A 21575-nucleotide genomic window follows, 5' to 3' on the forward strand; every position below is an offset into this window, starting at 1 on the left:
TACAGCGCGGCCCTTCGGTCCATCTGGTCCACCCGACCAACGATCCCCGCATATTAACACTCTCCTACACACACTGGGGTCAATTTTAACTTTTATACCAAACCAATTAACCTACATACCCGCATGTCTTTGGAGTGTGGAAGGAAACAGAAGATCCCGAGAGAAAACCCACGCAGGTCACGGGGAGAACGTACAAACTCCGTACAGACAGCACCTGTAGTCAGGATCGAACCCGGGTCTCTGGCGCTGTGAGGCAGCAACTCTACCGCTGCGCCACCATGCGGGTGTCAGGGGTTACGGGGATAAGGCAGGAGAATGGGGTTAGGAAAGACGGATAGATCAGCCATGATTGAATGGCGTAGTAGTGTTGATGGGCCAAATGGCCTAATTCTGCTCGTATGACTTTATGAACGACCATCACACGTTATCCCAATCATTCACGGATGAGTTTAATTCACACCCACATGAACAGAACAATACAACACATGTTTAATTCTAACTTACTTTTTGCCTTGATGGCGAGGAGGAGATTCCGGGCTGATCTTTGCCGATTTCAGGAAAAACTGTGCCTTCTTTGAGTTGATTGTATTCCTGCAAATAGTTGTGTGCATAAAGCGTAATGTTGTTTAAGAAAGAACTGCAGATGCTGGAAAAATCGAAGGTGGCCAAAAATGCTGGAGATACTCAGCGGGTGAGGCAGCATCTATGGCCTTTTTCCTTTGCTCCATAGATGCTGGCTCAGCCGCTGAGTATCTCCAGCATTTTTGTCAAGCTTAATGTCGTAGTTACCCTTACTTCTGCAGCAATTCCCTTTTAAAAATATTATGAAAAATTTGCAATCATTAATATTTGATCTACAGAACTCATTTTATAGACAAAAAACAATAGGTGCAGGAGTAGGCCATTCGGCCCTTCGAGCCAGCACCGCCATGCAATTGGATCACGGCTGATCATCCCCAATCAGTACCCCGTTCCTGCCTTCTCCCCATATCCCCTGAGTCTGCTATCCTTTAGAGTCCTATCTAGCTCTCTCTTGAAAGTATCCAGAGAACCGGCCTCCACCGCCCTCCGAGGCAGAGAATTCCACAGACTCACAACTCTCTGTGTGAAAAAGTGTTTCCTCATCTCCGTTCTAAATGGCTTATCCCTTATTCTTAAACTGTGGCCCGTGGTTCTGGACTCCCACAACATCGGGAATATGTTTCCTGCCTCAAGCATGACCCTTAATAATCTTAAATGTTTCAATAAGATACCCTCTCATCCTTCTACACTCCAGAGTGTACAAGCCCAGCCGCTCCATTCTCTCAGCATTTTGAATATAATCTTCTCTTTAAATGTAGGTTAGTTTGGTTCAGAGATACAGCACAAAGAGAGGCCCTTCGGTCCATCAAAGATAGGATAGAATGTGTAGAAAAGAACTGCAGATGCTGGCTTATACCGAAGATAGATTCAAAGTGCTGGAGTAACTCTACGGGTCAGGCAGCCAACATCGGGAACAATCTTCCTGAATCTAGCCTGTCCAACCCCTTAAGAATTTTGTAAGTTTCTATAAGATCCCATCTCAATCTTCTAAATTCTAGCGAGTATAAGCTGAGTCTTTCCAGTCTTTCGTCATATGAAAGTCCCGACATCCCATAAATCAGTCTGGTGAACCTTCTCTGTACTTCCTCTATGGCAAGAATGTCTTTCCTCAGATTAGGAAACCAAGAAGAAGGGTCCACAGACTTTGATTAGTGCGAGTGTCAGAGGTTATGGGAAGAAGGAAGGAAAATGGGGTGAAGATCATAGAGTGGAGCCAATGATCTTTGGTTAGAGAGGGTGGTGGAGCAGATGCTGAGATGTGGACGAGCCCGGATCTTGAATGGCGTCGTTGGGAAAAGGGGAAGTACAACAGGATCTGGGGGGGGTCCCTGTACATCAGTCTATGGAAGTAAGCATGCAGGTACAGCAGGCAGTGAAGAAAGCGAATGGCATGTTGGCCTTTATAACAAGAGGAGTTGAGTATAGGAGCATAGAGGTCCTTCTGCAGTTGTACAGGGCCCTAGTGAGACCACACCTGGAGTATTGTGTGCAGTTTTGTTCCCCTAATTTCAGGAAGGACATTCTTGCTATTGAGGGAGTGCAGCGTAGGTTCACAAGGTTAATTCCCGGAATGGTGGGACTGTCATATGCTGAGAGAATGGACCGTCTGTGCTTGTACACTCTGAAGTTTAGAAGGATGAGAGGCTATCTCATTGAAACATCTAAGATTGTTAAGGGCTTGGACACGCTGGAGGCAGGAAACATGTTCCCGATGTTGGGGGAGTCCAGAACCAGGGGCCACAGTTTAAGAATAAGGAGTAAGCCATTTGGAACGGAGACGAGGAAACACTTTTTCTCACAGAGAGTGGTGAGTCTGTGGAATTCTCTGCCTCAGAGGGCAGTGGATGCAGGTTATCTGGATACTTTCAAGAGAAAGCTAGAAAGGGCTCTTAAAAATGGCTGAGTCAGGGGATATGGGGAGAAGGCAGGAACGGGGTACTGATTGGGGATGATCAGCCATGATTACATTGAATGGCGGTGCTGGCTCGAAGGGCCGAATGGCCTCCTCCACCTATTGTCTATTGATGGAATGCCCCGCCATCATCTCACCCAAAACTAGAAGCCGTTGGGCCAACAATGAACAAAGAGCTGGAGGAACTCTGCGGGTCAGCCAGCATCCGTGGATGGAAATGGTCAGGGGACGTTTCTGGTCGGGACCCTTCAATGTCCTAAATATAGCAGGTTTCAGGGATTAAAAAGCACTCAAACAAACTCTCAGGTAGGTATCAGTCTGACCAATTCAATACATCTCAGGTTGGTAGCTACAACACCTCTCAGTAATTTCAGTCTTAGCAACCAACACCTTGTCTCTGACCTCTCTCATTCTGTCCCCGTCCCTGACTGATGTCTCCCCCCCACATTGCAACAGTATATCTCCTAGTCCAGGACTATCTCAATGGTTTGGGAACAGCTCCATCCAAGACCACCAGCAATTGCAGAGAGTTGTGGACGCAGCCCAGACCATCACACAAACCAACCTCCCTTCCATTGACTCCATCTACACCTCACGCTGCCTCGGCAAGGCCAGCAGCATCATCAAGGACCAGTCGCACCCTGGCCACTCCCTCTTCTCCCCTCTCCCTTCGGGAAAGAGGTACAGAAGTGTGAAAACGCACACCTCCAGATTCAGGGGCAGTTTCTTCCCAGCTGTTATCAGGCAACTGAATCATCCTACCACAAACAGAGAGTGACTGGATAGCAGGCAACACAAAAGCTTTTCACTATACCTCGTGACAATAATAAGCTCTCTCTAAACTCAAGTATTCAATAATTTTAACCTGTTTTTGAGTTTCTTCTTCCCCTCTATTATCAGGCTTCTGAACGGCCCTTCCATAAGCTAGGGTACTGTCCGATTCACCTCTACCCCATTGCGGACATTGGACTTTGTTTCTGGAACAATGATGAGAACTATATGCTGCCCTCTGTGTCTTCCTCTTTGTACTTTGGGCTTGTACCCTCTGGAGTTTAGAAGCATGAGAGGGTATCTCATTGAAACATATAACAGTATTAGGGGTTTGGACACGCTAGTGCAGGAAACATGTTCCCGATGTTGGGGGAGTCCAGAACCAGGGTCCACAGTTTAAGAATAAGGGATAAGCCATTTAGAGACGAGGAAATACTTCTTCACACAGAGAGTTGTGAGTCTGTGGAATTCTCTGTCTCAGAGGGCGGTGGAGGCGGGTTCTCTGGATACTTTCAAGAGAGAGCTAGATAGGGCTCTTAAAGATAGCGGAGTCAGGGGATATGGGGAGAAGGCAGAAACGGGGTACTGATTGGGGATGATCAGCCATGATCACATTGAATTGCGATGCTGGCTCGAAGGGCGAATGGGCTACTCCTGCACCTGTTGTCCATTGTCTATTGTCTACTTGAATTTGACTTGGTTGTATTTATGTAGTATGATATAATTTTGATTGGGTAACATGTAAAACAAAGTGTTTCACTGTACCTTAGTTTGAATTGAATTGAATTTATTTGTCATTCAGACCTTTCGGTCTGAACGAAATTTAGTTTCCCTGCAGTCATACATATAATAAAAAATGACAAAAACACACAATGAACACAAATTTAACATCCACCACAGTGAGTTCACCAAACACCTCTTCACTGTGGTGGAAGGCAAAATCTTAAAGTCTCTGTCTCTACCCTCTTTGTTCTCCCTCTGCGCTGAGGCGACCCAGGCTCCAGATGTTGTGACCCCACGGGGTGATGGTAAGTCCCGCGGCTCAACCGTGCTCCGTGAACGGGCCGGTTTAAACTCCGCGGGTGGCCGCTGCCGCCGCCACAGCTCCAGGGCCGAGTCGGGTCTTCGCTGGCGCTGCTACGGTTCCGGGGTTGAGTCGGGTCTCCTCTGTCGCTGCCGCCGCCGCCGCCACGGCATTGAGGCCGAGTCGGGTGCCGTTGCCGCCGCCACAGCACCGAGGCCGCCAGCTCCGCCATTAGGCCTCGGCGCAGACGGAGACGGGGACGGGGTATACGACAGAAAAAAATCGCATCCCGCGAAGGAAGAGACCAAAACATGTTTCTCCCACCCCCCCCACACACACATACACAACTTAATAAACCAAAATTAACTAAAACATGACAAAGGAACAAAAATAAAGAAAAAAAACAGATTTAATGCAGCTGTTAAGCTGCGTTAAGTTTAGATTATTGTCATGTGTACAATTAACATCTTTTATCATGTTACAAGTGATAATAATAAACCTAAACATACACCTATTTTGAAAACAGGTATTCCCTTTATCTAGAAACAAGAAACTGCTGATACTGGTTTACACAAAAGGACACAGCGTGCTGGAGTAACTCAGCGGGTCAGGCAGCATCTGTGGAGAACATGGATAGGTGACGTTTCACAAAGTGCTGGAGTAAGTCAGCGGGTCAGGCAGCATCTGTGGTGAACTTGTATAGGTGACGTTTCACAGAGTGCTGGAATAACTCAGCGGGACAGGCAGCATCTGTGGAGAACATGGATAGGTGACATTTCACAGAGTGCTGGATTAACTCTGCGGGTCAGGCAGCATCTGTGGAGAACATGGATAGGTGACGTTTCACAGAGTGCTGGAGTAACTCAGCGGGTCAGGCAGCATCTGTGGCGAACATGGATAGGTGACGTTTCACAAAGTGCTGGAGAAAACCCATGTAGGTCAGTGGGAGAACGTACAAACTCTGTACAGGCAGCATCCGTAGTCAGGATGGAACCCGGGTCACTGGCGCTGTGAGGCAGCAACTCTACCGCTGCGCCACCTTGCTGCTAACTTATGAAGGCCAATAGTTTAGCTCTGTGCATTGTGACTCGCGTGGATTAGTTTTAATGTTGTGTTAAAATCACATCATAAATAATAATGCTAAATGAAAGAACCATGAAAAAAATAGCCCTTGATGCAAAAACATAATCATAAATAAGAACATGTCCACAACAATGTAAGATTTATTGGTGATATGTTTGTGATTCTGGTACCCATTACAAATGAGAATATTTCTCTATCCAAGCTAACAAAATCTTAATTTTATTATTATCAAACCATCTCTCAGTCCCCACTTCTTTGGAAGAAGGCATCCAATATAAATATGTTTTCTCACAGAGAGTGGTGAGTCTGTGGAATTCTCTGCCGCAGAGGGTGGTGGAGGCAGCTTCTCTGGATGCTTTCAAGAGAGAGCTAGATAGTGCTCTTAAAAAAGCATAGTCAGGGGATATGGGGAGAAGGCAGGAACGGGGTACTGATTGGGGATGATCAGCCATGATCACATTGAATGTCAGTGCTGGCTCGAAGGGCCAAATGGCCTCCTCCTGCAGCTATTGTCTATTGTATAAAGAAATTTCTCCTCGCCTCCTTCCTGAAAGAACGTCCTTTAATTCTGAACTAAACTGAACGAAACTAAAGGGTGCCGAGCCGATATGTCAAATAAGATTTGTTGCACTACCTTTTTAACCGTGCCTGAGGTGTGACTTCTTTTCACTGCATGCGGACCGTAAACCTTCACATTGGATTCTTTCTTCTTGCCCGCTGCCTTGACTCCAGTGTAGTTTCTCCGTCTCAGTTCCATGGAGCTTCAGGGAGAAGGAGACAAGCAGCAGATCACACACAGCGAATCAAGGCTCCCTTGATCCCCAGCAGAGAAACAAAAATCCCCGCAACTTCATGGAATTCATATCCGCTTTTCACCCATGGGTTGAAAGTCAAAAAGAGAATCAAAAGTATGTCATAAAGCAGGTACACAAAATTGCTGGAGAAACTCAGCGGGTGCAACAGCATCTATGGAGGGAAGAAAATAGGCGACGTTTCGGGCCGAAACCCTTCTTCAGTCTGAAGGTACACAAAATTGCTGGAGAAACTCAGCGGGTGCAACAGCATCTATGGAGCGAAGAAAATAGGCGACTGAAGGTACACAAAATTGCTGGAGAAACTCAGCGGGTGCAACAGCATCTATGGAGCGAAGAAAATAGGCGACGTTTCGGGCCGAAACCCTTCTTCAGTCTTCACCTTCGATCTTCCAGCATCTGCAGTTCCTTCTTGAACACTATGTCATAAAGCAATTGTTTTTTTAGTGTTAGTTTAGTTTAGAGATCCAGCGTGGAAACAGGCCCTTCGGCCCACCGACTCCGCGCCGACCAGCGATCACTGCGACTAACTGGAGAAGGTGTCTCGACCCTTTTCTAGTTAGTCGCCAGTTAGTGAGGCAGTGCAGCTTAGGTTCACGAGATTGATCCCTGGGATGGCGAAACTGGTCATACGAGGAAAGATTTAAAAGACTAGGCTTGTATTCACTGGAGTTTAGGAGGATGAGGGGGATCTTATAGAAACATATCTTATCTTATATATTACTAAAACTCAGATCTTGACCGCTTTTGGCCCACTGTGCTGCCATTTCCGACAGAACACCGCCAACTATGGCCGTCATTTTTGGCCACCTCTCTCAGAGCCCCCCCCCCCCCCCCCTCCGCCTTACGGGTTCAGTGGATTTTTCCCATCGATAACAAATCAGAGAGATATTAATGTTTTTTTTAAAAAGCACCATTCTCTCTGCTGCCCCTGCTGGAGGGAGGGGGAGGGACTATAAAACCAGGAAGTGGTGTGCCTCACTCAGTCTCTGCAAGATGGATGAAGCCAAGGGTTCACGTCCCTCTGAATAACACTGAACAAATGTCTGCACAACTGTGAGTCCCCTTAATGTGGTTTGAAAATGAAAATATTGTTTGTTTGAAGTAAAAAGGTGCTTACTGCAAATGGTGGCTTGGGAGCTTTGGCTTGAATTTGGAAGGCACTACTTACTGCAAATGGTGGCTTGGGAGTTTTGGCTTGAAGTTGAAAGGCACTACTTACTGCAAATGGTGGCTTGGGAGCTTTGGCATGAAGTTGAAAGGCACTGTATACTGCAAATGGTGGCTTGGGAGCTTTGGCTTGAAGTTGAAAGGCACCACTTACTGCAAAATGGTGGCTTGGGTGCTTTGGCTTGAAGTTGAAAGGCGCTTCTTGCTATAAATGGTGGCTTGGGTGCTTTGGCTTGAATTTGAAAGGCACTACTTACTGCAAACGGTGGCTTTGGCTTTAAGTTTAAAGGCACTACTTACTGCAAATGGTGGCATTTAGTTGAAAGGCACTACTTACTGCAAATGGTGGCTTGGGAGCTTTGGCTTGAAGTTGAAAGGCACTTCTAACTGCAAATGGTGGCTTGGCTGCCTTTTGCTTGAAGTTGAAAGGCACTTACTGCAAATGGTGTCTTGGGTGCCTTTTGCAGGTGCCTTTTGCTTGAAGTTGAAAGGCACTACTTACTGCAAATGGTGGCTTGGGTGCTTTGGCTGAAGTTGAAAGGCACTACTTACTGCAAATGGCGGCTTGGATGCTTTGGCTTGAAGTTGAAAGGCACTACTTGCTGCAATTAGTAGTTTGCGTTCTTTGGTTTGAAGTTAAAAGGCACTACTGCAAATGCACTTACTTCCTGTTTGCACTGTATATTGATTTTAGATAAAACGCTACCACTTACGGCTGTGATTTTTGGCCATCTTACTCAGTCCCCCTCTGCTCAGCAGGTGCAGAGAATTCTTCCCATCAATGAAAAATAAAAGTGTTATTAGAGCTTAAAAAATGTTGAGAATCTCTCTCCTGTCAATCATGGCATGAAGGCCACACATTTTCAAGGGAGGGGGTTATAAAACCCAGATGTGTGAGTGTGGCTCAGTCTCTGCATGATGGGGGAGGGAGAGGTCACGACTCTGTCTGAGCTGTGAATCAACTGAACACACTGAATGTCTACTGAACTGTGAGTTTGGTGTTTTGTGTGGTTTTCTGGTAGTTTCACCCTGCATGAAATTGTATGAAGCTGCATTTGAATTTGGTGGCCTTGGACCCTGCTTGATGTAGTATGAAACTGCACTAGAATTTGGTGGCCTTGCACCCTGCTCGGTGGTTGGAAACTGCACTTGAATTTGGTGGCCTTGCACCCTGCTTGAAATGGAATTTCAAGGAATAGCCACGAGTCGACTGCCAGCTTATGCCGTGAGTGAGCTGCCAGCAGATCAGGCTTGAGGGACTGAGCTGCCACCCCAAGAACCCATACCAACGCTCCAGAAAGCCCCCCCACTGGCCACCAATATTGGAATTGGAGAGTTGTGAATTTATGGAATTCCTTGCCACAGAGGCAGTGGAGGCCAAGTCACTGGATGGATTTAAGAGACAGATAGATAGAGCTCTAGGGGCTAGTGGAGTCAAGGGATATGGGGAGAAGGCGGGCACGGGTTATTGATAGGGAATGATCAGCCATGATCACAATGAAGGGCGGTGCTGGCTCGAAGGGCTGAATGGCCTCCTCCTGCACCTATTTTCTATGTTTCTATGTTTCTATGACCCGAAATGTCACCCATTCCTTCCCTCCGGAGATGCAGCCTGTCCCGCTGAGTTTTTGTGACTATCCTATAAACACCAGGGACAACTTTAAATTGACACCAAGTTAATTAACCTACAAACCTGTACATCTCCGAAATGTGGGAGGAAACTGGAGCACCCGGAGAAAACCCACGCAGGCCATGGGGAGAACATACAAACTCCGTACAGACAGCACCCGTAGTCGGGATCGAACCTGGATCTCTGGCACTGTGAGGCAGCAACTCTACCACTGCGCCACCATGCTGGCCTTCATTATTCCATAGTAAACAAGAAATCAATGACCATTTCCCCTCCGGAGGGCTCAATGCCAATGTAGATTCACACTCAGTGCCATACAACATGGAAACAGGCTCTTCAACCTGACATCCCAGTTCTCCCAGAGCTAACATCTACCACACTGGAGACCCTCGGATTATCTTTATTCAAACTTTACTTACTTTATCTTGCACTCAACATCATCAAGGACCAGTCGCACCCTGGCCACTCCCTCTTCTCCCCTCTCCCATCGGGCAAGAGGTACAGAAGTGTGAAAACAAACGCACACCTCCAGATTCAGGGACAGTTTCTTCCCATCTGTTATCAGGCAACTGAACCATCCTACCACAACCAGAGAGCAGTCCTGAACTACTATCTACCTCATTGGTGACCCTAGGACTATCTTTAATTGGACTATACTGGACTCTATCTTACACCAAATGTTATTCCCTCTATCGTGTATCTGTACACTCGATTGTAATCATGTATTGTCTTTCTCTGGTCAGACAGCATCTGTGGTGAAAATGGTTCGGTGACGGTTCACAGAGTGCTGGAGCAACACAGCGGGACAGGCAGCATCTCTACCACGCAACACAAGCTATTCATTGTACCTCAGTGCATGTGACAATAAACTAAACTGTCCAAAGAAGGATCTCGACCTGAAATGTCACCTATTCCTTCTCTCCAGAGATGATGCCTGACCCGCTGAGTTACTCCATTCAGTACCCCGTTCCTGCCTTCTCCCCATATCCACTGACTCCACTATCTTTAAGAGCCCTATCTAGATCTCTCTTAAAAGTTTCCAGAGAACCTGCCTCCACCGCCCTCTGAGGCATAACATTTCACAGACTCACAACTCTCTGGGTGAAGAAGTGTTTCCCCGTCTCCATTCTAAATGGCTTACCCCTTATTCTTAAACTGTGGCCCCTGGTTCTGGACACCCCCAACATCGCGAACATGTTTCCTGCCTCTAGCGTGTCCAAACCATTAATAATCTTATATGTTTCAATAAGATCCCATCTCATTCTTCTAAACTCCAGAGTGTACATGCCCAGCCGCTCCATTCTCTCAGCAAATGACAGTCCCGCCATCCTGGGAATTAACCTTGTAATTAGCAAGATTATTTAGCACTTTGTGTCTTTCCTTGGTAAAACAGCATCTGCAGTGCCTTGTTTCTTCATGGAACTGTAATGTAGAAACAAGGAATTGCAGTTGCTGGCTTACAAAAGAAGACACAAAGTGCTGGAGTAACTCAGGGGAGATCAAGCGAGAGAGAGAGAGGAAGAACTATTGATGCTATTCAAAATGCACAAAGTGCTGGAGTAACTCAATAGGCCAGGCTACAGATTGTAGAGACAAAGAACTCCAGATGTAGTACCAGAGATAGGCACGAAAAGGTTACTTCACTTACTGAAGAAGGGTCTCGACCAGAAACGTCACCTCTTCCTTTGCTCTATAGATGCTGCCTCACCCGCTGAGTTTCTCCTGTATTTTTGTCTACCTTCGATTTTTCCAGCATCTGCAGTTCCTTCTTAAACAAAGGGTTACTTCAAGTAACCCCTGCATCCCCTCTCCCTCCATCCCTCCCCCACCCTAGTCGTTTCACTGTTGTCTTCTTGAGTTTCACTGTCTGTATAACTCGTTACCACCTTCCCCACAGCCAACAATGGACCATTGTGGGCTCCACCTCTCCGTGGTCATCGATGCTTTTTGCATATCTTTCATTCATTTGTCTTATGCATCATTTATATCTCTCGTTTTCCGTCTCCCCTGACTCTCATAGAATGAGGAAGGGTCTCTCGACCCTAAAACCGTCGCCCCTCCCTTCCCTCCAGAGATGCTGCCTGACCCGCTGAGTTAACTCCAGCATTTTGTGTCCAACTTCGCGTGTAAACCAGCGTCTGCGGTTTGTTCCTGCACATAGATAGGGGGTGTTGGAGTAACTCAGCGGGTCAGGCAACATCCCTGAAGAACATGGATAATCACAAGGTTGGTGGAAAGAACGGTATGAAACTCGCTGTATTTTGTATTTCAAAGCTCATCTTACCTCGGGATCTCGCTCCCAGCCGCTCTCAAGTCCTCGCGTTTATGCGTCCCACGGATGAGGCGATTGAACTGCGAGGGAAGGAACTGCAGATGCTGGTTTACACCGAAGAGAGACACACAAAGCTGCAGTAACTCGGCAGGTCGGGCAGCATCTCTGGAGACAAGGATTGGAATGGGTGACGTTTCGGGTCGAGACCCTTCTCCAGACGGGTTCAGACAGGCGATGAAACTGCCCAGCAAAAAGGCTGTAATATCTCCAACCACACGCAAGCTTGGATATTGTGTCAATATCCCAATCTGATGCCAGACTAGCCGCCTGCAGCAAGGGTAGCGCTACATCTCATGCTGTGAAACAAGGGGGCAGTCGCTGCCTGGGACTTTTGTGTGTGTGTGTGTGTGTGTGTAACTAACTGCGAACCTTTCACGGGAAAGATCTCCAAGGAAACCAAGCTGTGACACTCTCATTCCAGCCCTCCCTACAGTGAGCGCTGATCTCATTCCAAAAAAAGGACCACTCACTCGCCCGCCGTTCCGCCGTTCCCCAGCCTCTGAGCTCGCAATGTTTTGTCCTAAACTCCCCCGCTGTTCTTTTGACGCCTCGCATTTCTTCCAGTCTCAATAACACCCCTCGCCACTGTCAAAGACAAAGGATACAAAGGATACAAAGGACATTTATTATCACATACACCATTTGGTGTAGTGAAATTTGACTTGCCACCATCCGAAACGTCAATAGACAATAGACAATAGGTGCAGGAGTTAGGCCATTCGGCCCTTCGAGCCAGCACCGCCATTCAATGTGATAATGGCTGATCATCGCCAATCAGTACCCCGTTCCAGCCTTCTCCCCATATTCCCTGACTCTGCTATCTTTAAGAACCCTATCTAGCTCTCTCTTGAAGGTATCCAGAGAACCGGCCTCCACCGCCCTCTGAGGCAGAGAATTCCACAGACTCACCACTCTCTGTCACAAAAAGTGTTTCCTCCATTTAGTCTCCGTTCTAAATGGCTTACTCCTTATTCTTAAACTGTGGCCCCTGGTTCTGGATTCAACATCGGGAACATGTTTCCTGCCTCTAGCATGTCCAAGCCCTTAACAATCTTATACGTTTCAATGAGATACCCTCTTGTCCTTCTAAACTCCAGAGTGTACAAGCCCAGCTGCTTCATTCTCTCAGCATATGACAGTCCCGCCATCCTGGGAATTAACCTTGTAAACCTACGCTGCACTCCCTCAATAGCACGAATGTTTCCTCCTCAAATTAGGACTTTGTGACAACATCCGATGTAAACCAGCAGCTGCAGTTCCTTCCAACGCACTTTGTGTCTGGCACGGTGCATGGAAACATCGGTAGACATTACGTTCAGGGACCTTGCTTCTGAACTGGGGGGAGAGTTGGTGGGGTTAAAGTGTTCCTGGACCATGATTTGTGCGAACGTTACTGCAATCTGGGGGATTAAATCAACGCTGGCAAACAGATTAAGCCAGTCATTTATCGCACTGCTACTTGTTAGGAACCAGCTGGGTGCGAATTGGCAACATGATTGGTCAACAATAGTAAGTAAAGATACTTATATCTTTACCCTCCCCGGGCACTTTCCCTTGCAACCGCAAGAGATGCAACACTTGTCCCTTTACCTCCCCCCTCGACTCCGTTCAAGGACCCAAGCAATCGTTCCAGGTGCGACAGAGGTTTACCTGCATCTCTTCCAACCTCATCTATTGCGTCCGCTGCTCTAGATGTCAGCAGATCTATATCGGTGAGAGCAAGCGGAGGTTGGCGATCGTTTCGCCGAACACCTCCGCTCGGTCCGCAATAACCAAGCTGACCTCCCGGTGGCTCAGCACTTCAACTCCCCCTCCCACTCCGTCTCCAACCTCTCTGTCCTGGGTCTCCTCCATGGCCACAGCGAGCAGCACCGGAAATTGGAGGCACAGCACCTCGTATTCCGTTTGGGGAGTCTGCATCCTGGGGGCATGAACATCGAATTCTCCCAATTTTGTTAGTCCTTGCTGTCTCCTCCCCTTCCTCAGCCTTCGGGCTACTCCTCCTTTTCCCTTTCTTGTCCCCACCCACCCCCGCCCCCGATCAGTCTGAAGAAGGGTTTCGGCCCGAAACGTTGCCTATTTCCTTCGCTCCATAGATGCTGCTGCACCCGCTGAGTTTCTCCAGCTTTTTTGTGTAACCCAAGATACTTATATTCGTCGGGTGTCATGAAACGGGAACACCTTCTAGGGAATGAAAAGATGGATAAATTGGCAAAGGAGGCTGTATAAAAAAGAAACATAGAGGTAAACTTACAACTATCCAAATCTGAAGGAAAACACATTGTGTGGAAGAAAGTAAATCAGGAATGGCAACAATACTTCCTTCGTGTGGCATGCACAGCCTAAAGTTGTTGGACAATTTGTTCTATTTGATCTTCCGTTTGTGCACGTCGAGTTGATTGCATTAGTCGAAACAGGGTGGACCACGTGAAGGTTGCAATCTTCCACCCCGGCAACAATACTGGGAACAGGAGACAAAGGGGAGACACCTCTATTCGCTACAAAACAGAGTGGGCATTACAGCAAGAAGAGGGGGGAACAGGAGGGAACAGGTAGTAATAACAAGATTGGGGATAGGACACACTCACCTGAACAGCACATTAAAAATATTGGGGAAACACCCTACTGGGCTGTGTGAGGAATGCCATCAACCAGAAACAGTTCAGCATGCCCTAGTTGCATGTAGGAGATATGACAGAAAGAGGATTTATGATCATTGAAATGAGGAAAATTGGATTGACAGAAATATCAGTAAAGAACATTCTGGAGTGCGGAGGGAAAGGAAAAGGAATAAAGTTGTTGTTTGATTTCTTGAGGGCCTCTGGGCTTATAAAAAGGATCTAATATAAAGACATGAGTACTGTGGAATGAAGCCAGAAGGTGGCAGCAATGCAACATTGCGGATGCCGGCTGCCGTAACACTCCAAAGAAGAAGTAGAAGAAGAAGAAACGGGAACACCTGAGATAGTGAAAGGTGTCTTACCGAATAGTGAAAGACCAGGATCGAGCCCATGTGGAGAGGATGTTTCCACTAGTGCCAGAGTCTAGAATCAGAAGTCATAGCCTCAGAATTAAAGCTCATTGATGAAGGTGGAATTGAAAATGGAAATGGGAATGGGGAAATGGAGGAGGACTGGCCAAATGTTGTGCCTTCCACCACAGTGGTGAATGCTGTGGTGGAAGTTTGTGTTACATTTTTATTGTGTATTATTTGTTCTTTTTTATTGTACCGCTGCTGGCAAATTCATTCCACTGCACTTTATGTACAAGTGATGAATAAAACTTGACTTGACTTGACTTGACTAGGAAGGAGACAAGGAGGGATTTATTTATTCAAAGGGTGGTGAATCTGTGGAATTCATTGCCACAGACGACAGTGCCACAGTGGAAGCCAAATCATCAATATTTTTAAGGCAGAGATAGATTTTTGATTAATACGGGTGTCAGGGGTTATGGGGAGAAGGCAGGAGAATGAGGTTAGGAGGAAGAGATAGATCAGCCATGATTGAATGACGGAGTAGACTTGATGGGCCGAATGGCCTAATTCTGCTCCTATCACTTATGAAACATATAAGATTGTTAAGGGCTTGGACACACAGAGTTCCATCCTGACTGCGGATGCTGTCTCTCTGTGTGGAGTCTGCACAATTTTCCTGTGACCATGTGGGTTTTCTCCGGGTGCTCCGGTTTCCTCCCACACTCCAAAGAGGTACAGGTTTGTAGTCTGAAATTGGAAAATTGTCCACATATTGTGTGTAGGCTGGTGCTAGTGTACGGGGATTGCTGGTCGGCGTAGACTTGGTGGGCCAAAGGGCCTGTTTCTGCATTGTATCTCTAGTCTAAAGTAAATTTGAGTTTAGTTTAATATCACGTGTACCGAGCAAGGTACAGTGAAAAGCTTTTGTTGCGTGCTAACCCGTCAGCAGAAAGACAATACATGAATAGATGATAAAGGGAATAATGTGAATATTGCAAGATAAAGTCCATAGTATGGCTTTTAAGTCTATACTATGATTTGACTGGATAACACATAAACAAAAGCTTTTCACTATCTTATCCCCGATTATATTACATATATTATAACACCTCAGTCATTCATTCGTCATCATTGAAATCATTAGTGATGCAGTGGCGCTGGTTTCCGACAGGAACGGTGACGGACGCACCACACATGTCTCTCCTCCAGTTCCTGCCGACTTCTGCCGCTGGAAGTATAGGATTTTGATGTGTGTGTGTGCTTTATCATCATTCCTTACAATGCCATGTACAACTGTGATTGCAACTTCTACTGAAGTGTGGATGGTCAGTGGCTCGCTAGGAGCTCATCTGACAGGTCTTGTTTTTGCTCCTGCTGGAGGTCCACAGTCCCCTCCTCACCTGGCAAACCAGGTGGGGGAGACGGGTTTAGTCGCTGACTATCCATGGGGCAGGTAGCACGGGATTACATGGTATCTGTGGCAATAGACAATACACAATAGGTGCAGGAGTAGGCCATTCGGCCCTTCGAGCCAGTACCGCCATTCAATGTGATCATGGCTGATCATCCCCAATCAGTACCCCATTCCTGTCTTCTCCCAATATCCCCTGACTCCGCTATCTTTAAGAGCCCTATCTAGTTCTCTCTTGAAAGTATCCAGAGAACCGGCCTCCACCGGCCTCTGAGGCAGAAAATTCCAGACTCACAACTCTCTGTGAGAAAAAGTTCCTCGTCTCCGTTCTAAATGACTTACTCCTTATTCTTAATCTGTGGCCGCTGGTTCTGGACTCCCCCAACATCAGGAACATGTTTCCTGTCTCTAGCGTGTCCAAACCCTTAACAATCTTACATGTATCAATAAGATCCCCTCTCATCCTTCTAAACTCCAGAGTGTACAAGCCCAGCGATCACTGTACACTACTTCTGTCCTAAACACTAGGAACAATTTACAGAAGCCAATTAACCTGCAAACCTGCAAGTCTTTAGAGTGCGGGAGGAAACCAGAGCACCTGGAGAAAACCCACGAGAGTCACGGGGAGAACGTACAAACTCCGTACAGACAGCACCCATAGTCAGGACCGAACCCACGGGTCCCTGGCGCTGTGAGGCAACAACTCTACCATTGCACCACCGTGCCGCCCTAGTCTTTTGCATTTGGTTCTCATGGACATTGTTAAAAAATGATCACAAAAAACAATTTCAGGTTTCACCGATTATCCCTCCCTCTCCTTTCACCCCCCCCCCCCCCCCCCCCCCCCCCCACACACATCACACCCCCCTCTTCTTTCCTTATCTGACACTCTTTTGTATCCTTCTTACTTCTAACCTTTGCCACCTACTCCACCCATCTGCCAAGCACCCCTCACCTGTACCCACCTGTCACTTGCCAGACTTTATCCCACTCCCACTTCTGTTTTAAAGCTTTGTTCCCCAATAGACAATAGACAATAGGTGCAGGAGTAGGCCATTTGGCCCATTGAGCCAGCGCCGCCATTCAATGTGATCATGGCTGATCATCCACAATCAGTACCCCGTTCCTGCCTTCTCCCCATATCCCCTGACTCCGCTTTCTTTAAGAGCTCTATCTAGCTCTCACTTGAAAGTATCCAAAGAACTGACCTCCACCTGCCCTCAGAGGCAGAGAATTCCACAGACTCACAACTCTCAGTGTGAAAAAGTGTTTCCTCATCTCCGTTCCAAATGGCCTACCCCTTATTCTGTCCCAGATAGAATAATGATACCTGCTACGGAATATGCAAACATAGTATGATATGACAAACAAGAGAGAAAAGAAAAAGCTCAGTGTGCATATATACATACTCACATACACATATACACATACATACACTACACTTAAAAACAAACAAAACTGTGCAACAATAATAATAATAGTCTATTGTAGTTCAGAGCTTATATGAGGTTGTAGTGTTAAATAGCCTGATGGCTGCAGGGAAGAAGCTGTTCCTGAACCTGGACATTAGGGTTTTCAGGCTCCTGTACCTTCATCCCGATGGCAGTGGTGAAATAGACTGGGCAACTTTTTGCAGTCTTTTCCACTCCCTGACGTTCAAGTTGCCGAACCAGGCCACGATGCAACCAGTCAGTGTGCTCTATACTGTGCACCTGTAGAAGTTCAAGAGAATCCTCCCTGACATACTGACTCTCCGTAATCTTCTCAGGAAGTAGAGGCGCTGATGTGCTTACCATATAATTGCATCAGTGTTCTGGGATCAGGAAAGAGCTTCGGAAATATGCACGCCCAGGAGTTTGAAGTTCTTGACCCTCCAAGACCAACCTCCCATGAATCCAACTCCGTTCCCCCCCACCCCCCCAGGATGGAGCCAGCCTTCCTGATGAGCTTGTTAATCCTGTTGGCGTCCGCAGCCTTCGCTCTGCAACACCAGCACATGACAGCGAAGAAGGTGGTGGACCTGAGAGCGATGCCGTCTGGAGCGATGCTCCTGGTAGGGCCACCCACGGCGGTAAGGTCAAGGGGGAGGTCCCTGACAGCTGACACAGAGCAATCCAACCAAGACCTCTACGGTGGAATCGGCGGAGGACAATGGCTGACCTTAGTGGAGGGGTGATGGAGGGGACAGATACAATAGTGGCATTTAAGAGGCTTTTGCATAATCACGTGGACATGCAGGGGAATGGAGGGATATGACTCGGGCGCAGGCAGAGATTGGTTTAACCTGGCATTGTATTCAGCAGGGACATTGTGGGCCGAAGGGCTTGTTCTGATGCAAGTTGGGCGGATGGGCCTGTTTCAACACAGCATGACGGTATGAATGTCCTGATTCATTCATTGTGGATGATCAGCTATGATCACTGTGAATGGCGGTGCTGGCTTGAACCGCCGAATGGCCTCCTCCTGCACCTATTATCTTTTGACACAAGATTTGAGTAATCTATGGTGCCATCTGGTGGAAAAGCAACATTTTAAAAAAAAGCCTACGATAGACACAAAAAGCCGGAGTAACTCAGCGGGACAGGCAGCATCTCTGGAGAGGAGGAATGGGTGACGTTTCGGGTCGAGACCCTTCTTCAGACTGGTTAGGGATAAGGGAAATCGAGAGATACAGACGGTGATGTGGAGAGATAAAGAACAATGAATGAAAGATATGCAAAAAAGTAACGATGATGAAGGAAATATGTAAGCTGTTTGTAGGGTGAAAATGAGAAGCTAGTGCGACTTGCGTGGGGGAGGGATAGAGAGAGAGGGAATTCCGGGGCTACCTGAAGTGAGAGTTAATCCCTACTTTATCTTTCCTGTCTTCCGACCAATTTTTTTTCCATTTCAATACCCTACCCGCAATACCACGTTCTCTAATGTTGCCCATTATCTCCTATGTGGGACCTTATCAAAGGCTTTCGGAAAGTCCAGGTACTCCACACCCACTCGCTCTCCATTGTCCATTTTTCTAGTTACATCTACAATAAATTCCAGAAGATCAGTCAAGCATGATTTCCCCTTCATAAATCTATGCTGGCTCGGACCGATACTGCTACTATTATGCAAATGTGCCGCTATTTCATCTTTTATAATTGACTCGAGCATCTTCCCCACCACCGATGTCAGGCTAACTGGTCTATAATTCCGTTTTTTTCTCTCTCTCCTTTTTAAAAAGTGGGATCACTTTGGCTATGCTCCAACCCATAGGAACTGATCCTGAATCTAGGGAACATTGGAAAATGATCACCAATGCATTCACGATTTATAGAGCCACTTCCTTAAGTACCCTGGGATGCAAACCATCAGGCCTTGGGGAATTATCTACTTACAGTCCCATCAGACCACCCAACACCACTTACTGACGAATGTGAATTTCCTTCAGTTCCTCCGTCACCCTAGGTCCTCTGGCCACTACTACATGTAGGAGATTGTTTGTATCTTCTATAGTGAAAACAGAAACAAAGTACCTGTTCAGCTCATCTAGCATTTCCTTGTTCCGTGTAATAAATCCACATGTTTCTGTCTACAAGGGACCCACATTTGGCTTAATAATTATTTTCCTCTTCACATATCTAAAGCTTTTACTGTCCTCCTTTATATTCTTGGCTACCTTATCTTCGTACCTCATCTTTTCCCACCGTATTGCCTTTTTTTAGTTATCTTCTGTTTCTCTTTAAAAGTTCCACAATGCACTGGCATCCCTTGCTATGTTATCCTTCTCTTTTATTTTTATACTGTCCTTGATGTCTCTTGTCAGCCATGGTCATCTCTTACTCCCCTTACTCGGCATTTCTCGGCCTCTGGGGTGGGGGGGGGGGGGGGTGGCGGGAGGCGGGTGCTGGGCTGTGGGCGGGTCGGGTTGGCCATCGGAGTGCGAGTTTGAGGGGAGCATATGCTCGTGGGAAAGAGTGGCCAGCAGGCTGCGCCTTGAAAAATCTGTGCAGCTCGCCGCATGGAGTAGAGGCATTGTGACGTCATCAGCCGGTTAGCTTTAGATTCAGATTAATGAAGAATTTTAAGAAATAACTCAAAAAATAATTAACCAAATTTTCAGATGAGGAGATTTTTGAAATCATGAGGTAAATCTCTACCGGAATGTGTCTCCATGACCGCGTTGGGTTTTGGTGGAGATCTGAATGACAACAAAACAACCAACCACACAAACAAACAAAACTAACGAAGAGAGTTTTAATAGTTACTAGATCAAGGGGGACCCGTTGGGTCCCATCCCCTCAACGCGCGGTTGGGGGATGGGGTCTGTGACGTCGCACACACACTAACCAACCCCAAAACATACAGGAGGGAGTGGAGAATGGGGTGAGAGAGGGGAGGGGGGGGTGAGAAGGAATGGGTGAGAGAGGGAGAGAGGGGGGGGCACGGGGGGAGAGTGGAGGGAGGGAGGGGGAGGGCGGTGGATGTGGAGGGGGGAGGTGGAGAGAGTGCATAGGGGCGGAGGGGGAAAGAGTGGGAGAGAGAGGCGGGGGAAAGAAGGGGGGTGGGTAGGTGAGGGGAAAATTGGGGGATTCCCTTGAGAGGGAGGAGGGGGGGGGGCAGAGAATGGGGGCAGAGAGGGGGGCAGAGTCGGGGGACATAGAGGAAGGGTCCCTCTCCCCCCTCTCCAACCCCCCACTTCTCCTCCCCATCTCCATCCCCCTCCACCCCCCCCCCCCCATCTCCCTCCCTCTCTCTCAACCCTCCTCTCTCTCACCCCCCTCCCCCCTCTCTCAACCCCCTCTCTCTTTCTCTGCCTCGGGGAGAGGTTAGAAAGGGAGGGGGAGGAGATGGGGAGTCGTTGACCAGATCGAGGTCATCATTGACCAGAGCGAGGCCCACAGTGCTCTGAGAAACAGGTTAGGCAGAGGTTCACTTGCACCTCCTCCAACCTCGTCTACTGTATCCATTGTTCAAGATGTGGACTCTTATACATCGGCGTGAGCAAACGCAGACTGGGCGATGGTTTCGCAGAACGCCTTTGCTCAGCCCGCGTGAACCAACCTGATCTCCCGGTTGTTAAACACTTTAATTTTCCTTCCCATTCCTGCACAGACCTTTCTGTCCTCGGTCTCCTCCATTGTCAGAGTGAGGCTAAACACAAATTGGAGGAACAGCATCTCATATTTCGCTTGGGCAGCTTACAGCCCAGTGGTATGAATATTGATTTCTCTCACTTTCCCTTTCGGAATGACAGGCAGTGACTAGTGAGGTACCGCAAGGCTCGGAGCTGGGACCGCAGCTATTTATAATATACATCAATGATTTGGATAAAGGTATTAAACATAACATTACCAAATGTAGATTGGTTTATGCGTGACAAACAATTATAGCTGACCTCCCTTTAATCTTTCCAGCGAAGGGGAGGGGGCTTGGTCCGTAGGCGTTCAGGCCGTATTAGTAAACCGCCTGATAGATATGGTGAATATGTTTAATTCTTATGACATGAATGCTCACTATACTCACTCTTTAGGGGGAAGGATGTAGATTGGTTTATGCATGTCAACCAATTATAGCAGACTTGCATCACTAACCCCACCCTACTGTACCATATATATATACACCTACTTCCTGTACTGCTCAGTTCTGGAAGCGGTCATTATGCTCTGATAACTAACAACCTACTGTACCGCTATAGTTTGTATAAAGATTAAAGATGATCTTGGATCTTACATTGTGTGACCCTGTTGTTTACACCAAATTTACAGATGACGCAAAGCTGGGTGGCAGTGTGAACTGTGAGCAGGATGCTATGAGGATGCAGGGTGACTTGGGTGAGTGGGCAGACCCAAGCCCAGTCGCTCCATTCTTTCAACATATGACAGTCCCGCCATC

Source organism: Leucoraja erinacea, chromosome 41, assembly GCF_028641065.1.
Source record: "Leucoraja erinacea ecotype New England chromosome 41, Leri_hhj_1, whole genome shotgun sequence".
Taxonomy (NCBI): Eukaryota; Metazoa; Chordata; class Chondrichthyes; order Rajiformes; family Rajidae; genus Leucoraja; species Leucoraja erinaceus.